A 26,109-nucleotide genomic window follows, 5' to 3' on the forward strand; every position below is an offset into this window, starting at 1 on the left:
GAGAGTTTGAATGTATCTTGAGGACAGTGGGAAGCCACAGAAGAATTTTTAACAGAAAAAGAGACAAGATCACATGTACCATTTAAGACTATGCTTGGTGCAGAAGAAGAATCAGAGAGGGTGAGAAGGGAAGCAGAGAAACTTGCTGAGACATTCTTGCAATAGCAACCATGAGAGATGATGGTCCTTTGGGCTAAGGTGTTCTCTGATTGGGAAGGACCTGGGAATGGGCTTGAGAGCTCTTTAATAAGATAGATAAAGTGGCTAATGAGCAGGAAAAAGTCAAGCCCAGAAAGACTCTGCCTTCCTCCCATCTCCTGAGTGTCTGTAGGTGGCGGAGACCATGACTTCACCCCTCACCCTGGTGGGACACGCAGCCCCTCCTCAGCTGCCCTGTCCCCCTTGATGCTGGTTGCAACAGCCTGGCATCTTCGTTGCTTGCCTGAAAATGTTGGAAATGCTGAGCAGATACAGCCAGAGAGGTGGAGGAAGCAGCGAATCCCTCCATTCATTTAATTCATGACTTCACTCAGGTCTTCTTTACTGAGCCTGGACATGGTAAACAACTTTGGTGCTCCCCGCCCTCCTGGAGTTCATGACTCAGTAGTCACCCAAACAAGTATGTAAAAATGAACAGCAAGGAGTACAGGATCAAGAGCAGAGGTGACATTCAAAATGTTTAACAACCCTGACTGCACATGCACGGGCCAGTCAGAATGGGCCTCTGCCACAATGCCCGAGCAGGGGCCTGGGGCCTTCCACTTGCCGTGCCTCATCCTCTGAATTGTGGGGAGGGCCAGAGGGTCCCGGGGAGGAGTTGAGGTCATGGTGGGAGGCATCCAGGCACTCAGGGCAGTGACTACATAGCAACTGGTCTGGAAGTGTTTCTGTATTTTAACCACAGGCACGCTGTCCTGGTGTGTACCTGCTGATCTAGACTGGGAGTCTGGGAAGGCTTCCCAAAGGAAGTAAGGTTGAAATGAGATCTGAAGGAAGGACCTATGAAGCTGGGAGTAACAGAGGAAGAAACTGTGTAAATGCCCAGAAAGAGGACAGACAGTGGGGTGTTTGAGGAAATGAAAGGGGCAGAGCATATGGTGAAAGGAAGCAGAGCTGCCAGCAGGAGCCAGGCTCTCTGGGCCCTGGAGCCAGGAGAGCATCACATCTCCTGTGAGCATGGGATGCAGGGAGGCCAGTTGGGAGGCCACTGCAGAAGCTCAGGTAAGAGATGACTGAGGCTTGGACCAGGGTAGTGGAGGCAGAGGTGGTGAGAAGTGGGCAGGATCGGCAGAGTTAGAACCGGCAGGGTTCGATGATGGGTTAATATGGGGGTGAAGTGGAGGGGAGAGGTGTCAAGGAGTGGCCTAGGTTTCCAGCTTGTGCTGCTGGCGGAAAGTGGCATGACTCACTGAGATGGGGAGCAGCAGAAGTGGACCCTTTGGAGGTAAAGACCGAGCTGTTGACATGTTGAGTTTGAGCTTGACAGGTAGGTCAAGCACCAAGACACGTGCTTCTCATTCCCGCTCTGCGTAATTAGGGCAAATCACTCTGCCTCGCGAGCCTCCATGTCCTCAGCTGTAATACTGGGGAATTAAAACCTGCTGTATAGGGTTGTTCTAAAGGTTATTACAAACATGGAGTGGAAAGACCTCACAACTGTAAGCAGGCAGTGACCATACGTAGTTACCAGTAGTGGTTGATTTTAATTAAACATATATGCTCAGGAATCTTGTAAGATCTTGTTATAAAGAGGCATATCTGGTACATTTCCTTCTTTATGAAATACAATTTGGAGTCCATGACAATGGTGGTGGTGATGATGATGATGATGATGATGATGGAGACGGTGGTGTGATGATGATCTTCCTTCCTTGGCTGTTGAAAGCATATTAAGCATCTGCCTCCATCATTTAGGGAGCTGGTGGTGTGTAGAGGAATGATCACTGGGCTCGGATTCAGTTATTTTGGCTCTCTTCCTGCCTCTGCAGCCTTGGGCAGGTCATGTAATCTCTCTGAGCCTTAGTTTCTTCAGTTGTAAAATGGGGATGGTGATAACATGTACCTCCCAGAGGGTTATAAAATTCAAACTAAATAGCCTTGTATAGAGTTAACGTAACACACATTGCCAGATGCAGAGCGCTGCTTAATAAAAGTTACTGCTTTGCTCTTTCTGCTGTGACCATATTTCCTGTGCCTTAGCGAAGAATGTAGAAAGTGACATGAGGCCCTCCCAGCAGGGCCTAAGCCCCCTCCTGCCTCTGCCCCCATCACCTCCTCTTGCTCCCCATGGTCCAGCCACAGAAGACAACACCACTTTCTCCACACACGCTTTCCCTCAGCCTGAATGCCTTTTCTCACCCTTTGCCTGTCAAATGCCTTCTTAGTCTCCAGGGTCCAGGCAAGGGCCACCTCTTCCATGAAGCTTTTCTGATGTTGCCAAGGAGAATCCATAGCTTCGTCTCTTTTATCCCCACAGCACTGTCACTTGGCTCTCCCTTGAACACATCCAGCGCTCAGCTTGGAGTTACATCACAGACCTGTGTCCTTGACTATAAACCTCTTGGGCCCTTGACCTTGTCTGTTACAGTCTCATACTATCCTCAAAGCTGAGCACAGGTCCACACGCAAAAACAGTGGAATTGAATTCATTTGACTGATGGAGCTTAGAGCAGCAGCTCAGTCACCCTGTCAGTGTCTCCAGGCAAGGGCTGTGTGACTGCCTGGGGGTTGAAAGGCCTCTAGCCAGGGATGCACTGCCCCAGGTGAGTCAGAAAGGAACATGTTGTTTTGGGGCCAGTGGTGGATGCTTTCGCAGTCTAAGTCAGAAAGACCCCTTCTCAGGGCTGCTCTGGAGCAGCCAGGTACACAGCTTCTGGTGACAGGGCCATTGCAGTCAAGCTGCCATGAGAAGCTGGGCATGGGTGACCAGCAGCCTCATGAGTGAAGTTAGGGACCCTCCCCTTCGGCCTGCATCAGCCCTGGCTCCATGGCTCTCCTTGCCCCAGCCTCATTCCCGGCCTTACCCCGTTCAGTCCATCCTCACTGCAGCCAGAGCGATTGATCTCAAGGACAAACCTGGCCCTGTGATTGCCCAGCTTAAAACCCATCAGTGGATGCGCCCATTGCTAGGAGCTGGCCCATGAGGCCTTCCAGGCTCCAGCCCTGCATCCTTCGTAGTCCCCATGTCCTCAGAAGTTCCACTTCTGCTGCTGCTCACACTTCTCAGAGTGGGTCCACATTTCATACCTCCTGCCATGGACCTTTACATATTGCAAAGACCGTGCGCACGAGTCTTGCTTGAAGCCTGTCTTGCCCAGTCCCATCCAGTAGAATTAACTCCTTCCTGCCAGGATCCCCCTGTAGATCACAGACTTCCCCCATCCTACCCATAACACTTCATACCTTTTAGTCCAAGGAGCATGTCTTACTGACCATCATTAGTGTAGAAATTATAAAAGCAGCGAGTGCTGCTCAGGACTGACTTGCAGGCTCCAGCTGGGTGTTTGAGAAATGCTCTTCCAAAGAATTCTCACCACAGCCCTGGAAGGTTGGGGTAAGAATCTCCATTTTTCAGATGAGGAAACTGAGGCTCAGAGAGGTAACTTTCTCTGTGTCACTCAACTCATCTGAGTCAGAGCTGGGATTTGGACAGGGGTCAGGCCTAGGCTCTTTCCATCTTCCCAGATACCAATTCCAGTCTGGGTCTGACACACAGTAAGAGGCCAGCAATGGCTTGTTGAATGAAAGGATAAGCATGAAGCTACGAGGTGGAAAAGTTAATGTTTCAAGGAGAGCTGACTTGCTTGGTTTGTCAAATTTAAAAAGGCTCTGTCATATAGTTCTCCTTGACAAGAAGGGATGGTATCATGCAATATCTTGGATCTTTATTGGACTTCCCATGTTTTTAGGTAAATAACAAAAACCATCATTATCAGGGCAGCCTGGTGGCATAGTGGTTGAGTTCGCACACTCTGCATCAGTGGCCCAGGGTTCGTGGGTTTGGATCCCGGGCACAGATGTAACACCACTTGTCAAGCCATGCTGTGGCAGCGTCCCACATGAGATAGAGGAAGATTGGGAACAGATGTTAGCTCAGGGCCAATCTTCTTCAAAAACCAAAACCATCATTATCTCTGCCACACAACACAGAAAACTACCTTGCTCTGAAAGCAGCTTGATGTGGAGTGTCCCTGGCTGAGGGGTGCCTGCAGATGAGGCAGTTGGGGTGGGGGCACCCAGAGGAGGACATGGCTAGTCTTTGGAGGCCAGTTAAGGCATCAAGATTTCACTCTAGAGCCTGCTAAGCCATGATGGGGCGTTAGGTTGTTTGGGCCGTGGGCCTGTGGCTAGAGCACAATTTTCTCACGTCACCCCGATCTCTCACAAAAACGAAAGCTAAACAAGAGGGAAGGAGAAAGGATGAATCTTTGACTCTGAAATACCCAGAAGAAAGCTCAAGTGAGCATGATCTGAGGACCTAATCAGCAGCAGAACTCCAGGAAAAACCCCACGCACCAAGGATGCTGAAGCTGGAGATTACAGACCACGCTTCTCGGGGGAGATCTCCTCTTCTCTCAGACATCTGGTGACAAAACGGCCAGGTTAGCTTGGGTCAACAGTTTCCTGAGATCAGCTTCCACATCTGAAGAGGAGATACTTAGAGCTCAAGAAATGTCTTTGAGCCCAGGGTCACTGGGACACCATGAGCAGGGGCAGCAGGGACTTCCAGAAAGGAGGCTTTATCCTATGCCTGCCCAGCCATACTCTGTGAGTCACTGGTGCCTTTCTCTTGCAGGTGCCGACCACTCAGGCCTAGAGTCCATCTGGATACAGTGGGAAACCCAGTGGAACCACAGCCCTCCTAATAGGTGGGGTCACGAAGCTCAGCGCCCTTTTTCCAGCCACAGAATACCTAGGGCTCACTGTGGACATCCCATTATCCACTCTCATTCCTACCATATTGGCCCAGCATACAGCTCTGGGCTTCTGTCCCAGTTTCCTGTTCAGATCTGGGTTCCCACCTGGAATTAGATGATTCTTTTGAACCTCAGTGAGCTTAGCTAACTCTATAACACCCTGCCAGCTAAAACCCCATCCCAGTCACCCTAGCAGCCTGGCGTTATATATGAGTAGGCAGACACCCATCATTAATAAAAATGAATAGTCATTCTTAGTAACTAAGAATGGTGGTAAATCATTAAATAATAATTAATATGACTAATAAGCTAGTGGTTTAGAGCTTGACTTCTGGGCCAGACTGTTTGGGTTCAAAGTCCTGACTCTACCATTTATGGTGTGACTTTGGGCAATTTTGTTAGCCCCTTAGTGCCTCAGTTTCCATCTATAAATGAGGACAATAATGGTTTCTTCTTCACAGAATTGTTTATGAGTATTAAATGAATTAATGTTTGTAAAGTATTTAGGACAATGACTAGCCCACAGTAAGTACTATACTCTTAACAAAAATTATAATAGTAGGAATAATAATAATATATGCCAACATTTGTTGAGCCTTTGCTAGGTGACAGGCACGTAAGCGCTGCACCCATCCAAGATGTAGGCACTTTGATTATCCCCACATTTCAGATGAAAATGCAGAGGCTTAGGGAGGTTAAGTATGCTGCCCAAGGTCACCCAGCAGTGAGGTAATAGATCCAGGGATCAAAGCCACACCCTTTGATTCCAGAGCCAATGCTTCTTAGCAACATTTAACAAGGACTTATGGAGCCCCACTAGATATCCCAGTCACTCTTCCTTGGATCTTTAGATAGGGAAGGACATTCCAGACAAAGGGATGTTCAAAGAAAAGGAATTATGAAGCAGCAACTAGAGGAGTGGCCAGGATGAGGCTTCAGACATAGGCAGGCCCCAGACTATTTATAACATCTTGGTCTTGTCTTTCCTACTGAAACCCAATCTCCTCCAGGCCAGAAGACAAGCTTTTATTCTTCTCCTGAGCCTCCCTTATCATGGCTGAGTGCCTGAGCCATCCATAATAGGCCCCAGAAAATCCCTGATCTGCTGATCTGCTTTCACTCCCTGCACCAGTATGTCAGTGGTGGGAGTTGACCAAAGTGAGTTCTCAGCAACTCGCACGTGACTGACTGTTATGCCCAAGGTAGTGCTCTGCCATTGGCTGGAGAAGAGTCCACTTAAGCCAAGGGAATGAGGGCTCCACACCCTGGCCTCCTCTCCACCTTTCATCCCAGAGACCCCGTAGGAAAGGAAGAGGGAGAGCAGTTTCCCTAACTTCAGTGCCCAGCATGCTGAGCTGAGGACAGGTGGACCCAGGGAACAGGGCAGAGCTGCAGCTATAGGAGAGCTGAGACTCTCTGACCTGCAATGCTTTTTTTTTTTGTTTTTAATTCAGGAAACTAACCTAAGAGGAAATTCTCATAAATGCAGGTATTGATCTGTAGAGGAGAAAAGCATCAAATCGATAATGCTAGATAATGCAAATTTATTTAAAAATGTTAGACAGTAAGAGTAGGTAGTGATTAGATATAATGACTATATAATTTGACTTGAAATTAAGTCCACTTAAGAGACATTCCTTGAATGTGGGTAAAACATAGGGTGGAGAAGAGAGGAGGGAGCTAAAACAGGAGCACATGACATGCACCTCGCCTTCCGGATACTTCCACCCTAGTCATCTTGTGGTTGCCAAAGCCAAGTCTTCACATATTTTACATGGAAAGAGATGTGACAGTCGTTCACGACCAGGCTTAATTAAACCAGAGACTGTGGCCTTGAGAGCAGGCCTGGTTTTTCATCTCATCTGCTTTCCGTATGAAGACTCACATTAATGGGTTCATAAAATCTAGAGTTGATCGCTTGGTCCTTGAAATAGACAGGTTATTTGACTTTTTTTTTAATTTAAGAAAAAAATTAATTCAGTATTTGTTGAGTGCCTACTGTGTGCGAGGTACTGTGCTGAGTTCTGAGTAGGCGGTGCTGGAAAGAGAGTCCCCATCCTCGTCCTCACTGAGCTTATGGTGTGGTCATTTAACAAACCGTGCCAAACAGGACTTCATTACAGTTGTCAAATGTGCCGCAAGGGAAGACTCTAATAAATAAAGCTCAATTAGCCTGGGGGGCCAAGGCTTCTTTGAGGAGATGATGTTTAAACTGAGAAGCCTGAAGGACGATTCTAAATTTGCCAGCAAAGAGGAGAGCGAACATCTTTCCAGGCAGAGGGGACAGCACGTCCGAGACCTTGAGGTGGGAAGAAGTATGACCATGTGAGGACCTGAAAGGAAGCCACATGGCTAAGCGCAGAGACTGAGGAGAGACGGATAAGCCCCAAACCTTGCAAACACCGGGTCCTAGAAGCAGCGCAAAGGCACGTTCCAGACTTTGGATTTGACCACCAATGGAAGAGGAAGCTGTCAAAAGGTTTTAGGTGGGGGAGATGATCCGATCTGCATTTTTTAAAAATCCCTCTAGCTTCTGGATGGTGGGAGAATTGAGAGAGTTGGAGCAGAGGATGTGGAGAGACCAGTGAGGCGGCTACCGCAGGAGTCCCGATGAGAGGTGATGGGGGCATGGCGAGGGTTATGGGGCTGCAGAGGAAGAAAAATGAACCGATTTAAGGTCTCCTTAGAAAGTCGGACGGATAGGACTTGGCGACTGGTCCGCTGTGTGTAGTGACGCTCAGGGAGGTGTCACGCCGGCCTCCAGGTTTCTCCTCCTCACTAGGAGATGGTGATGCCATTTACTGTGATTGAACTGCTGGAAGAAAACTAAAAAAAATAATCAAGGCAAATGACAAATGGCAAGCTCTTATGTACCAAACAAGAAATAGACTAACGCCTGGCCAAGAAAAGGGGAGAGGACAGTGAACACGCACGTGCCAAATGAAGAAGTGTAAATGGCCAAGAAACACAGGAAAACATGTTCGAGTGATATTCAAAAGATGCAGATTAAAATGACTAGGCTCCATTCACCTGTCACACTGACAAAGATAAAAAAAGCATACTAATGTCTAATATTGATGAGAGCATGAAGAATTGCTGGTGGAAATTGAAAGTGATACAGTCTTCTGTGGGGACAGTTAAATTTTTTTTTAAAATGTTAAGCAATATAGTCTAAGTACATAATCAAATACCCACACAAAGATATATGTACAAAAACATTAGAGTATTTACACCAGTGAAAAATTGGAAACAACCTACATGTCCATTGGTAGGGGATTAATTGCACATTTATGTAACCATTTAAAAAACAGATTAAAATTGGTGTGTACAGTATGATCCCATTTTATAAAGTATCTGGATGTGTATGTATGTAGACGTCTGTGTGTGGGGGTTATTTGTACCAGAAGGTTTGGAAGGAAATCTATCTAAAATCATATTGATAGTGGTAAGTTTTTATTGTATTTAATGTATTTCGGTAAATAGTCAGAAAAAATAATACTTTAAAAAACTAGAAGAGAGTATAACTGCAATATAACAGGGACTGTCATTAAAGTGAACCCAAGGAGGGGAGTGACTAATTCTGGCTGGAGTTGGTGGAGAAGGCTTCGTGGAAGAGGTGTTGTTGGACCTGGAGTGAATAATCAGGTTACATCTGTTTTCCTGTTTCTGCACAGCTGTGGAGCTCACATTCGTGAGAAATGGGGAACTCTACAGAAAGCAAGCCTGAGCCAGGTCTGCAGGCCTTTCAATCTGTTTGCTCTCTGGTCATAAAAAATTCATGCCAATTAATTTTAAACCAGATGACAGGAAATGGAAGCGTAGAGCTCTAGACAGACACCCAACAACAGCTTCGATCAGTGTCTAGTGCTGTCACTTTGCCACTTTGTCCCACCTCCCCTGACTCGGCTGGGATTTTCTACTCATTTGCAGGGCGATGGCCTGCCTGCGTATTATGTTATCAGCCTTTGCTATTTCCTTGGTTACTGTCTTGGATCTTCGAATAAAGAATCACTTGCACTTCACATTTTCTAAACTTGGTTTTAGAAATTATGCAGCTTCTTACCAAAGTGCCCTTTTGGGAACTTAAATATGCATTGAGACGATCTAGTCACTTTACGGAAAAGCTGGCAACCTAACAAAAACAAGATGGCCCTGCCTTGATTTGGAAGCAGAACTAAGTTGGTGGCCTTATGCCACAGAATTGCAAATTTGAGGTCTGAGCACAGGGTCAAGTAGCCAAATGGGGCCAAGTCCAAGTGCCTTCTGTTACGAGCTGTATGACTTCAGACAACTTTCTTGACATACAACGAGCATGAAGGGTTTTTGCTGTTTCAGCTTTGAGATGTGACAGAGGTCGTTTCCACAGTCTGGCTGCAGCACAGTGAGGGACCTTAGACCAGCCTTCCCAAGAGAAAGTAGGGCCACTGCCAGAAGTCAGGTAGTATGTGGATGAGCATTTTAAATTTCAAAAGCTATTGATTTTAATGAGTATTAGATTTGATAGATAATGAGTATTTAATGAATATTAGAAAAAATATATAAACAGCACCTCAAACCTATGACTTCATAGATATTAGATATTTTTACATAGAACGGTCATGATTAAAAATTCCTTTAAATTATTAACAACTTTGTTTTGCGATTATAGAATCCATCTTATTTGTTGAGAAGTTCCCTCTCGTTGGGCCACAGAAGGAACAGAAATAAAGAGCTGCAGATACTTTTTAAAAAATTCATTAAAAGTAAAGTTAAGTAAAAAATGTGAATTGCTTTGGAAAAATTAGTAGATGATAATAGAGGTGAGACATTGATATGGCAAAAATTCTGAAAGTGGTACCAACATAACTATGCGAGCCTTGGATGTGTTGCTGAACCTCACTGAGTTGCAGTTTTCTCTCCTGTAAAATCTCCCAGGGTGGTGATGAGGATTATGAGACAATATCCGTAGATATTATCAGCTCAATGGCTGTCACATAGTAGGGACTCAAATATATGTTTCCTTCCCATTTCCTTAGCCTCGCCTTTTTAAGTTAAGAGTGATCTCTGAGATTGACCAGTCCAGTTTCCTTATTTTCCAGATGAGGTAACTGAACCCAGTTTGGGGAAAGACCAGCCTGCAGGCTCCTGAATCACGTGGTCCTTTCCTCCTCTGGGTTTGGGTGTGCACAGTGCCCACCAGAGACCTCCCCACAGGCCTGAAGAGTCTTGGGGAAACTGACAAGAGGCATGGGAATGAAAATGCGTTAATCAGGCGGGCAGCAGTCTCGGTGTAACACAGGAGGCGGGGAGGGCGAGTCATGATCTGCGTGTACTTTTCAGTGTGGCACATCTTCAGAGCCCTGCTCTAGAAAATGGTAGACTCTGTGCATAGAAGAACTAAATTAGAAAATACTCCGAAAGGTTGAGAGTGAGTGTGTTGAGGTAGTATCATTTTTCTTTGCTCTATTTCTCCTGGTGTTTAATGGTCTTTTGCATTTTGATGTCTGTGAAAAATAAAAATAAGTACCAAAATGATTGGAAGGCTGAATTTTCTGTACCAAGAATTGGGCACTATTGGCGCCCTGTTTGACACATAACTCTTAATTATCACACTTCACTTTTGATTGTCACACTTCATTTTTGAAAGAATTCCCTTCCAGCCCCTGACCATCAGCAATTTCCCTGGTTATGTATGATCACAAGTAGTTGGTAACAAATATTGGGTATAAAACTATGATACATTCCAGTCCAGTGGCCTCAAAGGATTAATTGTGATTGTCTTCTTGTTTTGCAGATGGAAAAACTGAGAATCAGAGAGGGCTAGTGATCTCTCGGACACTTGGTCAGTAGGTAAGTGATAATGCTGAAAGTGAGCCTGAAACCAGATATACGTCTCGTCTCCATGATCAGATCTCTGTGGGGCCATTGTCCCAATCTTGTGACTTTTCTGATTTGTTCAGTTCAAGTCAGGTTATAAGATGAGTTGGTTTGGGCATTTGGGAGTTATTTACACTTGTGGTTTCTGTTTGTTGAGTTGGAAAGTTTAACAGGCGAGTTTGTGAAGGCCTCTGAGGCATTGCCTGGCCCATGTTGGATCCTTCCCTGGGAATGGCGGGGCTCGGTAAAACCTGGCCCACACTGTGGCCCTCACTGACCCTTCAACAGACCCAACTGTTTGGTCCCTCTAGAACAGAGAGCCCTGGATTGAGAGGACAGGAGCTGAGTTCCAGTCCCGCAGTGAGCTGCTCTGTGACGGTGAGCAAGCCACCTAACTCATGGATTCATTCATTTTTCGTTCACTCTTTCAAACTGTTTTTCCCCCAGAACATTTGAGGCCAGCCTTTGTGCCAGGCACAGGGGATAACAAGATAAATACGACATAGGCTTTGTCCTGCAGGTACTCACAGCCCAATTTATGAGCTCCGACATTTCCTCATCACTGTCTCATCGTGAGAATTTCTAATATCTGCTTTGCAGTTTACAGTCTGTAGGGCATTTTGTGATCTTCCCTAAAACTCCATAAGATGGAAAGAGGTAGTTATTGCCATTTTGCAGAGGAGGAAACTGTGGCTCAGAGAGTTGGCCAAGGCCATACTTGAGTAAGGGTTAGAGCTGACCTTGAAACTTAGATTTACTAACGTCAAAGCATTTGTTTCTGATAACAGCAAACTGTTCTACCTGATGGTTTTAGCATTTGAATGGGTGTTTTTTTACCCTGCCCCTCGCAGTGAGAGAATGTTGGGGTGATCAGCACCAGGATGGCCCCCACACTGGTGGAGGGATACTATCTGCAAGGGGTACTTTCCTGGGTCTAGCTGATTATTCCAGAAAACAGTGCCTTCTCTGCCTGAGAATGAAGGCAGCCTTGGGCTCTGGGTAAGCTGATAACCAGAGGAAAACATGCCACAGGCCCAGGGCCCAGGGCCACCTCCCCCAGGTGGCTGGGTTTGAGCGTATCAGAGAGACTCCGCAGTGAGCCAGAGGGCCCAGCCCCCTCTTCATCTGAGGCAGTGACCTACTGAAGGCTATTGCTTTCCACCAAAGCTTAACGATCCTGGTAGCTTCTGCTTTTGCAGAGTTGCCTGGCCTCAGGCAAGACATGGAGAATGATATGGATTAGAGGCTGTGCTGTTTGTTTGTGGCGATGACAACTGCTTGTGCATGAAGCTCTTGGGCTTCCTCAAAGTCTGGAATTTCACAGGGTGCTGAATAACCTCAGGTACTCGGCCTGGTTTTCTGTTTTACAGCAAGTGTGTATGTTGTGAATTGTGGCCATCCTTGATGAAGATGTACCTACACATGTGTGATGTATGGGACATGTGGGATTTGTAGGGAATGTGTGTGTGCATGTGTGGGGTGTGGGGTTTGTGAGGAGCGTGTGTGTTTGTGTGTGCGTGTGTTTAATCTCTAGGAGGCAATTCTTATGAAAAAAAAGAAAACACTTACAGGTGTAATTTTTCAGCAGGACCCAGAAATGGGCTTTTAATAAGCGTCATTAAACTCTTTGATTACAAGGGGAGGCCAGCCATTCTTTCATCCTGGCTTGGATCACACAGCTCTCCCTTGCCCTGTTCTTTGGGGTCAGATAAAAACTCCTACTATTCGTATTGGTCTCTCCAAAGCCCTCTCTCCCCCTTGTCTGATCTCTCCACTTGGACCTCGACACAGACAGGGCTGGTGTCGGGCCTGACAGATGATACTGCCTGGAATCTGAGCATCCTGTGTCTCGCGTTGTCCCAGCAGGACACTTTAGGGTCTTTGTTTAGGAGGTGCTTCAGGCTGAGAGATCCAGGCCTCCTTCCTTTCCCTGAGGGTCACTTACAGGCCCTGATACCCGGCAGGACTGTGTGTGCAAACCCTTTCCTGAGGGATTGGGTTTCCCCTTGTCTGACATGGAAGGAGGAGCAACTCTGTTGAAAGGTAGGTTTCGCTTTAGACTGAAAGCATTCTGCCAGGTCTCCTAAGGAAGCTGGTTCCCAGAGCGATTGTCTTTCCTGAGCTGAGAGCGAGGTGCTATGTGACAGGAAGGTAGGCATGCTTAGCAACAGGCTTATCAGGCCGTGCTACAAGAATGTTCATTCAAGTAAACAGGTCTGGATTTGTGCAATTTTGTTCTTCTCTGTGCACTGGCTGGTTCTGGGCCTGGTATGTTCAGATTTGTGTGGCTCCTTCTCAGAGGTAATGCCCTTTGTGAGCTATAGAGTTCTGCCTGCATCCTTCTTGTTCACGCCCACGGTACCCAGCGCGGGGGTACCCAGCATGGGGCTGCGTGTGCAGGAGGGGGCAGCCCGTGTTTGTGGTCTACATTGAAGCCGCTGGCTCCAGGCAGCAGAGTGCCCCAGATCGGGGACTCATGCCTTGTATAATCTAACAGGCCTGCATTTGAGTCCTAGCTTGGCCTCTCACTGCACCTACCTACTCAATTTCTCTGTGCCTTGGTCCTGGAGGGCCTGTCGTATTTTGAACATTCTGCCTACTTCTTGCCAGTAACTCCGTTGGAGCAGCCAGCCTTTGGTCCCTATGGCTTCAGCTGTTAGCTCAGAACTGGCTCCAAACCAGACAAGCCTCTGAGCGGTACAGCTTTCCACACGTCCCAGGTGGATGCACTGCCTTGACCTTGAGACCTACTCAGACAGACCCTCCAGGGATGGGGACAACAGCCCTCCAGCACCAGTTCTCCAAACACCCTTAGTCACTGCTTTAAGAGAGATTTTTTAAGCACCTACTATGTGCAAGGCACTGCGGTAACATCCTAGGTATATTTTCTTCTAATTTTTATGTTCATTTTCCAGATAACTAAGTTTCAAAAAATTTAACATTCCCAAGAGTATATAAATATTAAGAGGAAATGCTGGGATTTGAACCCAGGTGTTTGAACTAGAAAGCTTATGCTCTTGACTTATATTAAGCATGTAATTCACAATGGCTACCAAAAAATGGTTGTCACCTATTAGGGATAATTCTTTTAACAGTAATCGTTAATAAGTGACGGTACTGCATCCTAATTGCCGGCTCTTCTGGGGTCCTCTCCCATGGGACAGTGAGGTTCTTGAGGGGAGAAACTGGAAACCCCTGTCCCCAGCAGGGTACAAGGTTATAGCAATGGATCAATAAATGTTTGAATGATTAACAGTATTAATAATGGCTAACTTCACTGGTCGCTGACTATGTCCTGGACACAGTGCTAAGTGCTTTCTATGTATATTTTGTTTTAGTTTTTAGAACAACTCTGTAAGATACATACTATTATTATAACCATTTTACACTAAAGAAAATAGAGGCTTGCAGAGTTTTGAGTAACTTTCCCAGGTTACCCAGCTGGTAAGTGGCAGAGCTGGGAATGGGATGCTGGCTGACTGACGTGAGAGCTTGGTGCTCAACTGCAGTGTCCTGACCCCCCACACACAGATGTCCCAGCGTACCTCACAGCCACAGCCGATGCCCATAGCTTCTTCAGTGAATTCCCATGAGGCTGTCACTCAGATTGTCTACCAGCTTGTCCAGGACTGTGTGAGTTTTCCATCCAGAAGGGATGAAGCTGGTGAAGGGTGGGAGGCCATAGCCATGTATGAAAGACAATATGAAAAGCCACTTGAAAATTAGCAAGAAAAGGGTGTCCTTCTTAGAGAGTAGATCCGATTTATAAGACACAAGTGGGGTCAAAGTCCACATCAACAGGCACAATCTTTTGAGCTCCATGGAGAACAGTGGTGAAGTGTTTCAGTGGCATTTTCTGGGGGAATTTCTTGGACTTGGCAGTTACGCTACCACAGACTCATTGGCGAGTGAGGCCGAGTAAGGGGAAAGGTCTTGGTGCGTTGTTCTCAAGGGAGGGCCTTCCCTTCTAGTACTTTCCCACAAGACCTCATGAACCAATAACTTGTTTCATCATGTGGAGCTTCATCTTATGCAAGACGAAGAAATGGTACTCCAGCTTCATTGCCACAGGATAATTGAGCCCTTGTGACTTTGTCCAAAGGGTAGCAGGAACATGTGCTTTTAGGGAAAGTTAAGAGCAGGGAGGAGATTTGAGCTGGGAAAGAGAGGGGCTTGGAGTGGCTCTGGGGGCTGCCTAGGCGGGACTAGGATTCCGACTACGAACTCCTGACGGAGTTAGGGCTCACTCTGTGCAAATCCAGGCTGTGATCTGAGTCCAGGAACTCCAGTGAGGAGCACTGGGGCCCTCATCCAAGTGCCAGAGCAGGAACAACTACTTTAGGAGACCATCTGCGAACATCCTTGGCCAAGAGAAAAGTAAGGAGAATGACAACACAAGGATGTATCAGTTAGAACCTTCAGGGATATGTCTTTGGGTGGACTCAGGGCTTTGCTCTTCTGGAGGCTGGTGTCTGTGCACCCAAAGGGAGGGGCAATACTGGGCCTTAAAGCTGGACCTTGAAGGCACTTACCCTTTCCCCCACAGCAATGATTTTTCAACCACGCTCTGCGGAGCCCTCCGGGTTTAGTGGAAGCCTCTCTGGGACTTCCTTTGGAGACAGGCACTCAATTCTCTATTGGCCCCTAGGCCCCCATCACTGATCCTCTTCTCCTTGTTGGCATGTTGGGCATCCTTGTTGCCAAGACTGACATTCAGCTGGAATGTAGTCCCATGGTCGTGCTGTTTGTTTACAGCCAGCATCTGCTCTCATTGGCCATTGTGTCTGTTCTGATTGGTTGCTGTCTGTATGTATCAATTGTTAAATATTTTGAATTCCACTCCTGCTTGCAAGCTTTCCTGTGTGCGGAGCCAGAAGGCACTGCCCCATACCAGGTGCATCCTAACACAGGCACACTACACCAGCGACCAGCCTGCAAACCACTGCTGCGCGGAACAAAAACAGTCCTGCTATGTTTGAAAAGTGCTTGCCGTGCTTCTTCGTCCATCCTAGGGCTACAGAGTCACCGGAATGTCACCAGCCCACATGGCCGTGCGGGGCTGGGCAATTTGTCTGTCCTTTCCATTCCCACCAAAGCAGAAGCCCTGATTTTGCTGCAGTGGCAGACCTGGGAGCAGGAGTTAGTCTTTTCTGTCCAGCCCCTGGTGTGTCTCTTTAGCGGGCGGGTAGCTTGCTGTATTGCCTGCCTGGGGACATGATTCCCAGATTCACTCAGCTGTGCCTTTGCGAAGCAACTGCTCTCTCAACGGAGCAGGATGTGCCAGCTTTTCTGGCAGAGTTTCTTATGAGTGTTTGTTTTTTTCGTCTCCCGTTTCTTAAAAAAAAAAAAAAAAAAGCACAGGAATGGCAGAAGTAACATTATATAAAGGAAAAGTCATGCGCTTGGGATCCAGGCAGACCAGGATTTATATCCAGGCTCTGATCCTCACTAGGTGTGTGACCTTGCAGAAATGGCTCAATCTTCTGGCTTCAGTTTCCTTGTCTGTAAGAGGGGAATGATGATAAAATGACAACTGACATCTACACGTGCCTGCCAGAATTTTATGCATTTGTGTGACAACCCCCGAGGTAGGTGATATTATTCTCTCTCATCTTGCAGATGAGGAAGTTGAGGCCCAGAGTGACAGAGTGATTTTTCCAAGGTCACACAGCTAAATGGCAGAGCCTGGACTCAAGCCTAGGTGGTCTGGCTGCAGAGCCCCCACTGCAAACCTCAGCACTTTTCCAGCTGTGTCTCAGGGCTGGGTAAGGACTGAGTAATTCCCAAGTAATGTGTCTGGAACTGAGGGTGCTCTTCCAACAAGCTAATTCTCTTCTCTTGTTCTATGTCTAATGGAAATAGAAAAAGTCTTCCATTCACTCAGTACTACTATGTGCTGGGTACTACACTATGTGCTTTGTATTCACAATCTTGTTTAAATGTCATAGCTTCCTTTTCTAAATATTATTCCAATTGTGCAGATGAGGGCACAATGGAATAAGCAGCCCTTGTGAGGTAGTGAGTTCCCCATCAAGGGAGTGGTACAAACAGGAACAAGATGACCACCCTTCAGGGCTGTAGAGGGGACTCTGGCACTGAACTGCTAAATCATCTCCTGGATTCCGTGGTGCTCTTCAGTGCTTGGTCTGGGGTCTGAACAATTCCCAGGGTTTTACCAAAGTAGAAAGGGGGGATGGGAGGGGGTCCCCTGAGCTAATTCCAGTGCTTCAGTGTTCTCTAGAAACCATATAGTGACCGTGAGTGAGCAGCAGAGGCCAGCTAAGCGCTTTCTGCCTGTGGCTGGAATCTGTATGATTGGGAGTCAAGAAACCCAGATTCTCGTCTAGGTTCTGCAGTTGGTTAGGAAATCATTTAACCTCTCTGTGCCTTTTATTTAAAAGAAATATGGTCATTTGTCACTTAACAACAGGGATATGTTCTGAGAAATGCGTCATTAGATGATTTCGTTGTTGTGTGTACATCATAGAGTACACTTACACAAACCTGGATGGTACACCTGCTACACACCTCGGCTCTATGGTACTAATCTTATGGGACCATCGTCGTGTATATAGTCAGTCCTTGAACGAAACATCATTATGTGGCTCATGACTGTCATAATAACTTGAAAGAGTTGCTACGTCTATAAAGTAATACCTACATTTACATTGAAAGATTCATGCCAATGAGAATCATTAGCATATATTGTTCCTCCTCCTGGTGACACCTTCAATCTCTAACAATTCCAAAAAGTGAGTCAGGGACAAATGCTGTCTCTCCTAGGCTTAGAGGCTGGGAGGAGTGACTGAAGATGAGAGGAATAGAGCCAATCCATCATTTTTAGATTAAAGAGCCTCCAAGCCTGAAGTAGCAACTTACCTCTAACTTAGGCAACAGAAGAAAGAATGGAGAGCTTATCTTTGAGTTTCGTTGCACACAAGGGAAAAAGGGAAAGCTGATGGATTACATGTTCTCATTGGCTAATGCTGGGTCTTTGTTGAGGAGTAAATAAACACAGATGACAAGCTATTAGTTCGGCCTAGAGAGGTATAGCTTGTTCAGGAACGGCCAATACGTGTTATATTAGTTTGAGTTCTGGGGACCACACTCCAGGACAGAGATCTGCATGCAGAAAGTTCATTGGGCTTGCCCTCAGGACCAGCACCTGTAGGGGAATAAGGGAAGTACGACTGGATCAAGGGAGGAGTTGAGCTGTGATGCAGTCACAACAAAGGTATCAACTGATCCCACAGGACCTGTGGAACTGGGATGGCCTTTCAGATGCCTGACATTGAGTCAAGCAGAGTTGGCCTTACTGCCCCTGGATGAGGCGGCTCTCTTGGGCTGAGGTCCATGCCTGGAGAGGGACTCAACTGACAGCTGTCAGCAGCCAATAGCAACAGTCCCCGCAGCTGGAGGAATGAGTGCCTTGGTCCCAAAGGGCTTATGTGGGCAGCACATCCCAGCATCCACTGCACATGGCACGCAGGCTGCAGACAGCACTTCCTTACTTCCCACTGCAGACATCACTAATTGAAACAGCTCTCTTTACCACTGTGTTCACATGAGGTCTCCGGAGATTTCACATACAGTGCTCCAGATCAACATCATCAATTGGTTGGAACTGGCTCGTGAGAAAGAAGCCATGTGCTACGTCTGGCCTCTACATCTGTGGGAGATGTTTGTTGACGATGTAATAATAAGTCTCCCGTGTTATGATTCTGCTTTCAAGATTGAGCAGTTGGCAAACTTTAGACAGTTTCCCTGACATGCCTAGTGGAAAATGTGATTTTTTAATATTTTTCCTGATTATCCCCTCTGACCACATTCCATCTGAGGTCTGACTTGTTTTCCTACTAAATGTAGTTTTCCCCAAGATTCATTTCCTTTTCCTCTCTCTCTCTCTTTTCTTTTTACCACACACTCTCTGGTCATCTCATCTATCCTTATTTCGAGCATCGGCTCCCCTCAGACATCCCTCCTTCACCCAGTTTCACATTACTGGTCACCTGCCAAACCTGTCCACCCCATTAGCATCTCTAGCCGTCATAACACCAATAAATGACATCCATGTTTAGCTGATGAAGAAACAGATTCTTTCAGAGGTTAAGACAATTTCTGAAGATGAGACATCTTGCAAGAGACAGGGCTGGGTGTCATCTTAGGTCTGTTATCTCCCAACATCTGTGTTCTTTCTTCTCTACCTTTGAGATATTTGTTGGGGTGATCTCTTGATGACTCTGGATTCTGCTCATTGAGTCTCGCCTGGCTGAAAACCCTACAAACTTCATTGGTTAATCCCACAGGTCCTTGTGAATCTCTGCAGAGTGCTGGGAGCCCCACACCCCATTGGGCAGGTTGGAGACCCTTGTGCTTTCCCTGAACAGGGTAGTTAGAGAATGCTGGGCACAGCCTGGCCCTTGGGCCTACTCGCTACCCATTTCACTTAGTTCCTGAGACACTCCAAAGGTGAGGAGCCTTTGGGATCACAAACTCACTGTGAAGGTCGATGGGTTGGAGCTGACACTGAGGCTGACTAACGGGCTTGTTATAGCTCTTGATAAATGAGACTTTGGTCAGTCCAGCTGGCCAGCTGCCCAAAGCCTGGCAGCATCACCGGGGGACCCACCTGGGTTTCTGTGCTGAATGCCTGTGCTCTGATCTGTCATCCTTCTTCAAGGAAGATGCATTTGGTAAAGGGAGATCTCTTGCTTTTAGCTGAGGGCCGCTCCATCAAAACCAGGGGTCAATTATGCTATTGTTAAAGACACCTTTTGAGGCTCCTATTCTGTGCCAGATATGAAGCTAAGCCCTTGGGGATGCAAAAACAGAACCAGTGTCCCACCCCCTCACCCTCGAGATGTGGGCTGGTGACTTTTTAGTGTTGCATAAAAGTAAGACGTGGGCTGCCAGCCTTCAGATGCTGGGAGGCTTCTGAGCTCTCACAGTTTGGTGATTCTGCCCTCTGCCCTTGCGAAGACCATGACTTCTCTGCACAGGAAGGAATTTAGAGTCCTCCTGGTAAATAGAAAGAGAGGCTGATTTGAGTCCTCATCCCTCTCTCTGTTACCGATTTTCTGTGTGACCTTGCACAGGGCACTTGACTTCTCAGGTCGTCAGTGTTACTTCACCGTCACTGTAGAAGGTGGCCACTGTGACGCCTCCAGTGCTTACTGTTGGGGAAGCATCTTGTGCAATGCCCTGTACACAGCAGGTACTCTATAAGTGGTACCGTGTTTTCCTTCCTCGCCCCCAGCTCGTTACTTAGTGAGATCAGTAGGGAAGTATTTACTAGGCATTGATGACCTATGGAACATGAACACTTCCTTAAAGAATGCATTGAATCTTGTGGGGGATGATCCAGGGTGAATGGGTTCTGGGGTCCCCATCTGGCATGCTTTCTTATGGGGTCCCGGGGGGCCACATTACATACTCTATACCTCCTATCGGCCCTGGCTTGGAGAGAAATCCTGCTCATTTTCTGATTTTTCACTCTCCTCCCCCAATTTTCCTTCCTACTGTGATGGAGCCAAGATGGCTCAGAGAAAGAGGTGGCCATGGCAAAGTGGAAGGGGTCCTGCGCCATGAGCTGGCTTTATAAGAACAGAACACTTTCTTGTCCTTTCTGAGACTCAGGCTTCTCATTTATAAAGTAGGGTAATCCTTTCCTTGCTGGCATTCTCTGAGGATTGTGTGTGACAACACACCTGAGAGCGTGCTATAGAACAAACATGTGATTTGTAGTTATGGATTCTATCTTTTTTCTGTGAGTTTTCATCTCTTGGTCTAGCCCCTTCACCAGTAGCTCCCAATGCAAGTTCCCAAATGTGTTTGGTCTATGCAGGTAGCTTGTCCAATGAGCTGTTTGTGCATCTCTTTCCTATGACCCTTCCCCAGTGAACTTATTTTAGTTGTTTACATGTCTGTATTCTTCTCTAAACTCCAAGATATTTAAGAACAAGGTCTAATTTTAATTCGTTTATATCTGTAGTATGTAACGATGCTCCATGATTGTTTGAAAAAATAAACGAAGATGAAAGAAAATGAGCATTTTGGGTATCTGCTGCATATCTGTTCTGGGCATGTAAGGACTCACGGAATTCTCACAGCAGCCCTCTGAGGTTGATATTATTCCCATTCCCAAGAAAAGGAAATTGAGGCCCAGAGAGGTGAAGCCACCTAGTTAAGAACACACAGTAAGTAACTAGCAGAGTAAGAGATGACGAACTTGGAGCCCTGAACTCCAAAACTAGTGCTCATCTTCTATACTGGGCTGTCTCTCTCTTCCTCTCTCCACAGTTTATTGCGCAAATGACATTAACACAACAACAACAGGAACAAAAGAAAATCACCTCCCATCTCACCACTTCTAGCAAGTCAGCTGTTTCCGTTTTTCCACATTCCCTACAGTCTCTTTCTTGCATATGTTTTTTTTTATAACAACATTATTGAGATATAATTCACATGCCATAAAATTCACACTTTTAAATTGTACAATTCAGTGTTTATTCACAGAGTTTATTCACAGAGTTGTGCAGCCATCACCACTATCTAATTTTAGAACATTTTGTTACCCAAGAAAGAAACCCATAATCATTAGCGGGTCCCTCCCAATTCGCTGCTCCCTCCAACCCCTGGCAGCCACTAATCTACTGTCCCTTTCTATGGACTTGCCTATTCTGGACATTTCCTATAAATAGGATCATATAATATGTTGCCTTTGAGTTTGATTTCTTGGACTTAGTATAATGTTGTCAAGATTCATCATGTTGTAGCATGTATTATTGCTTCATTCCTTTTTATGGCTGAATAATACACACACACACATACACATACACACACACTACATTTTGTTTATCCATGTATCAGTTGATGGCTATTTGAGTTGTTTCCACTTTTTAGCTGTTATGAATAACGCTGCTATGAACTTTCATGTACTAGTTTTTGGGTGGATGTATATTTTTCGTTCTTTTGGGTATCTACCTAGGGGTGATATTGCTAGGTCATATGATAACCCTATGACTGGCATTTTCAGGAACTGCCTGTCTATTTTCAAAAGTAGCTGCACCATTTATAGTCCCACCAACAATGTTTGAAGTTTCCAATTTTTTCACATCCTTTCCAATACTCTTTATCATCTCTCTTTTTTATTTTCACATCCTCGTGGATTTGCAGTTGTATCTCATTATGGCTTTGATTCGGATTTCTCCAATGACTAATAATGTTCAGCATCTTTACATGTCCTTATAGGCCATTTTCATGTCTTCTTTGAAGAAATACCTCCTCAAATCCTTTGCCCATTTCTTAACTGGGTTATTTTTCTTTTTATTGTTGCATTATAAGAGTTCTTTATATACTCTGGGTACTGGTCACTTACCTGGTATATGATTTGCAAATATTTTCGCCCATTCTGTGATGTGTCCTTTCACTTTCTTGATAATGTCCTTTGAGGCACAAACGTTTTTAATTTTGATGAGGGCCAATTTATCTATTTTTTTCTTTTGTCACTTGTGCTTTTGGTATTAATCTAAGAAATCATTGCTTCATCTAAAGTCATGAAGATTTACTCCCATGTTTTCTTCTAAGAGTTCAATAGTTTTAATTCTTACCTGTAAGTCTGTGATCCACTTTGAGTTAATCTTTGTATCTTGTGTGAGTTGTGGGACCAGCTTGATTCTTTTGCATGTATATATCCAGTTGTCCTAGTCCCATTTGTTGAAAAGGCTATTCTTCCCCCTATTGAATTGTCTTGGTATTATTTTTTTTTTTTAAAGATTTTATTTTTTCCTTTTTCTCCCCAAAGCCCCCCGGTACATAGTTGTGTATTCTTCGTTGTGGGTTCTTCTAGTTGTGGCACGTGGGACGCCGCCTCAGCGTGGTCCAATGAGCAGTGCCATGTCCGCGCCCAGGACTCGAACTAACGAAACACTGGGCCACCTGCTGCAGAGCGCGCGAACTTAACCACTCGGCCACGGGGCCAGCCCCAATTGTCTTGGTATTCTTGTCAAAAATCAATTGATCATAAATGTGAAGGTTTATTTATGGACTCTCAATTCTATTCCATTGATCTATATATCTATCTTGATGCCAGTATCACACTGTGTTAATTATTATAGCCTCATAGTAAGTTTTGAAATTGGTAAGTGTGGGTCCTCCAACTTTATTCATCTTTTTCAAGATTGTTTTGGGTATTCTGTGTCTCGCATTTGCATATGAATTTTAGCATCTACTTATCAATTTCTAAAAATTAAATCCAGCTGGGATTTTGATAGGGAATACATTGACTCTGTAACTCAATTCAGGAGTATTAACATCTAAACAATATGAAGTCTTCCAATCCAAGAACAGTCTTTCCCTTTCTACAATGTTTTATAATATTCAATATTATACATATATAAAAATATATGTATATATATATTTATATATAATATATATAAATATCATATAATATTTAGAGATATATAAATATCTATCTCTATATATAAAGCAGTCTTTCACTTCATTTTAAAATTTATTCCTAAATATTTTATTCTTTTTGATGCTATTGGAAATAGAATTATTTTCTTGTTTTCATTTTTGAGTTTCTCATTGCTAAGTGTGTATAAAGCAAATGATTTTTGTACACTGATTGTGTAACTTGCAACCTTGCTCAGCCTGTTTATTGGTTCTAATAAGTTTTTGTGGATTCCTTTGAATTTTCTGTATATAAGATCTTGTCATCTATGAGTAGAGAGAGTTTTATTTCTTCCTTTCCCTAATGTGGATGACTTTTTTCTTTATCTTGGCTAATTTCCCTGGTTAAACCTCCAGTAAAATGCTGAATAGGAGTGGTGAGAGCAGACACCTTGTCTTGTTTCTAATCTTAGAGGGAAAGCTTTCAGTCTTTCATCATTAAGTACGATGTTAGCTGTGGGTTTTTCAAAGAGGATCTTTATCAAGTTGAGGATTCCTTGCATTCATAGTTTGCTGAGTGTTTTTGTCATGAAAGGGTGTGGGATTTTGTTAAATGCTTTTCTATGTCTGTTAACAGGATCATGAGGTTTTTGCCCTTTATTCTCTTAATGGGGTGTATTACCTTGCTGGGTTTTTGATGTTAAACCAACCTTACATTCCTGGAAAAAACCCCACTTGATTGCCATATGTAATCCTTTTTATGTGTTGTTGGATTCCGTTCAACAGTATTTTATTGAGGATTTTTGTGTCTTCACAGGGGATATTGATCTGTAGTTTTCTTGTGATGTCTTTGGTTTTGGCGTCAGGGTGATTCTGGCCTCATAAAATGAGTGGGGAAGGGTTCCCGCCTCTTCTATTTTTGCAAGAGTTTGTGAAGGATTTGTGTTAATCTTTTCTCTCTTTTTTTGAGAACTTTATCAAATCATCGTGAGGACAAAGCTTATGACAGGTCATAGTTCTGCCTTATCGTGTACTTGTGTCAGATCAATCTGTGAACCCAGAAACGACATTGTATTGAAGTCTGAAGATTTCCCTGTGAGTAGGACAGTGAATCTCCTGCAATTATACTAGGCAAGGCACTCAATATGGAGAATCTGGGGGTGCCAGACAGACCTGGTTCCTGCCTTTTTTACCACTCTAAACATTTCAACACAAATGCCTGGATGAATACTCCATTGAAGCAAACCTTTCTCCTCCAAAACAGATAACAGATTGGCCTCTTGACCACATGCTGAACAAGACCAATGCTTATGCCATTATTTCCCCTGGTACCCACCCCCGTCCTCCTAGGAAATCAGACTATCCACAAGTATTAATAACTCAGCATCCAAGTTAACCAAAGAGTTGAGTGTCACTTTTTGTTCCTTTTTAACACGTAAAAATGAGGAAAGACTGTTCCTGGCTGAATTGCTTAGAACAAGAAACAAGAATCTTAGATTGCAACCAGAAGTGTAGCAATTTCACTGCATTACAGCACAGATAATGATTATGTTCAATCCCTGGTCATTCCTAGAGAGAGGCTTTGAATTGTGGTCATTCACTCATTCCTTGAGTCACTTCATTAATTCATTCAGCAATTACATATTAAGCTCCATTTTTTCTGCCAGGCCCTGTATTGAAGTGTCAATTCACACAGATAGGAATCCATTTGGGTCCCTGTCTCAGAGGAGCACCCAGTCTGGTGGGGAATCTCAGAATCTAAACAGACAGTTACCGCCAAACATGATCATGGTCATAACATGAGCATGAAACAAGGCCACAGAAATGTGAAGGGAGAAGAGATCAGGGATGGACGTGTCAGAGGAAATATGGTCCACACAGGAGCTTGAAGGATGCATAGAAATTTGTCTGGCGAGCCTGTAGGACAGGGTCCTCCAGGCCCAAGCAGAACCAGGAGGTCACTGAAAACAGAGAACAGAGTCATTTACAAGGGCTCATAGGAACAACGCTGAAAGATGATTTGGAAAGACCCAGGGAGGCAGGTCTTAAAAGGCTTGTGTGCTTGTGAAGGAGTCTGAACTTTATCCTGGAATATTACAGGTTTACATGACTTGGGACCTTTTCCTAAGCAGCACCCCAAGGGTACCAGAGAGCCAGAACTGGGACAAGATTTGCTAACAAAGGCCAGGTCTAAACCTTGGAGAATTGTCCTTGAATGGACTGCAGGTCCCCTAGGGGCTTGTCATCAAGCATCCCCCACCCTCTGGATCTTGTCCTCCCTTCCATGGCCCCAGATGGGCCATCCCAGCTTACAAGGAGGTCAGACTCAAAACTATTAATTCTGGTTCTGACTATCATTTCCAAGCTGGAGTGGATGACACTGAATCTCAGTTGGCTTGTTGGTGAAATAGGGACATTGATGCCTACTTCCTAGGGTTGTTTTGACAGTGAAATTAAATAAGGGTTCTCCAAAAATCTTCAAAAATCTCCACTGCAAGCTGGCCTAAAGATGTGCCAACTCTGTTATGGAAGTAAGACCATCAGTGTTGGGAGCTACATAGACCTGGGTTCAAATCCCAATCTGCCCCAGTCTGCTTGAGCCTGGACAAGTCATTTAACTCTCTGAGCCTCAGTTTCCTCATCTTTGAAATAGAAATAATCATAATATCTCCCTTTTGGGGTCGCTGTGAGAAGGAAGCGTAAGGATCCCTGTGACAGCCCCAGGCATGTCAAAGATGCTGAGGAATGGCCTTTGAATATGAATGTGAACAAGGAAGCTCTGCTTTACCCCTAACAGGGGGCCTCCTGGAGGGCTGGGCATCTCTCTGTGTGCAAAGCCTAACGCCATGCTCAGCATATAAAGATACTCAAAGGATCTTTCAGTTGAATTTACTTCCACCTCTCAATCCTTTACTCATTCCAGGTTTCTGTCCAGTTGAAAAAA

The 26,109-nt window shown here is 45.2% G+C and overlaps 1 protein-coding gene across 35 annotated transcripts in view; it reads left to right on the forward strand.

Moving 5' to 3' along the window:
* The window catches only part of TENM4 (teneurin transmembrane protein 4), a 2,707,421-nt gene that overhangs the window by 2,083,638 nt on the left and 597,674 nt on the right, over window positions 1–26,109 (forward strand). For 33 of the 35 annotated variants that reach the window (XM_070274304.1, XM_070274303.1, XM_070274305.1 and 30 more), the window contains one exon: window positions 10,690–10,745. The gene's annotated coding sequence lies outside the window, so the exon portion shown is untranslated. Of the gene's footprint in view, window positions 1–4,795; window positions 4,869–10,689; window positions 10,746–26,109 lie in introns of all 35 variants that reach the window. The other 2 variants (XM_070274310.1, XM_023646523.2) reach the window with 1 other exon arrangement.

The sequence above is a fragment of the Equus caballus genome, chromosome 7, assembly GCF_041296265.1.
Source record: "Equus caballus isolate H_3958 breed thoroughbred chromosome 7, TB-T2T, whole genome shotgun sequence".
Classification (NCBI taxonomy): Eukaryota; Metazoa; Chordata; class Mammalia; order Perissodactyla; family Equidae; genus Equus; species Equus caballus.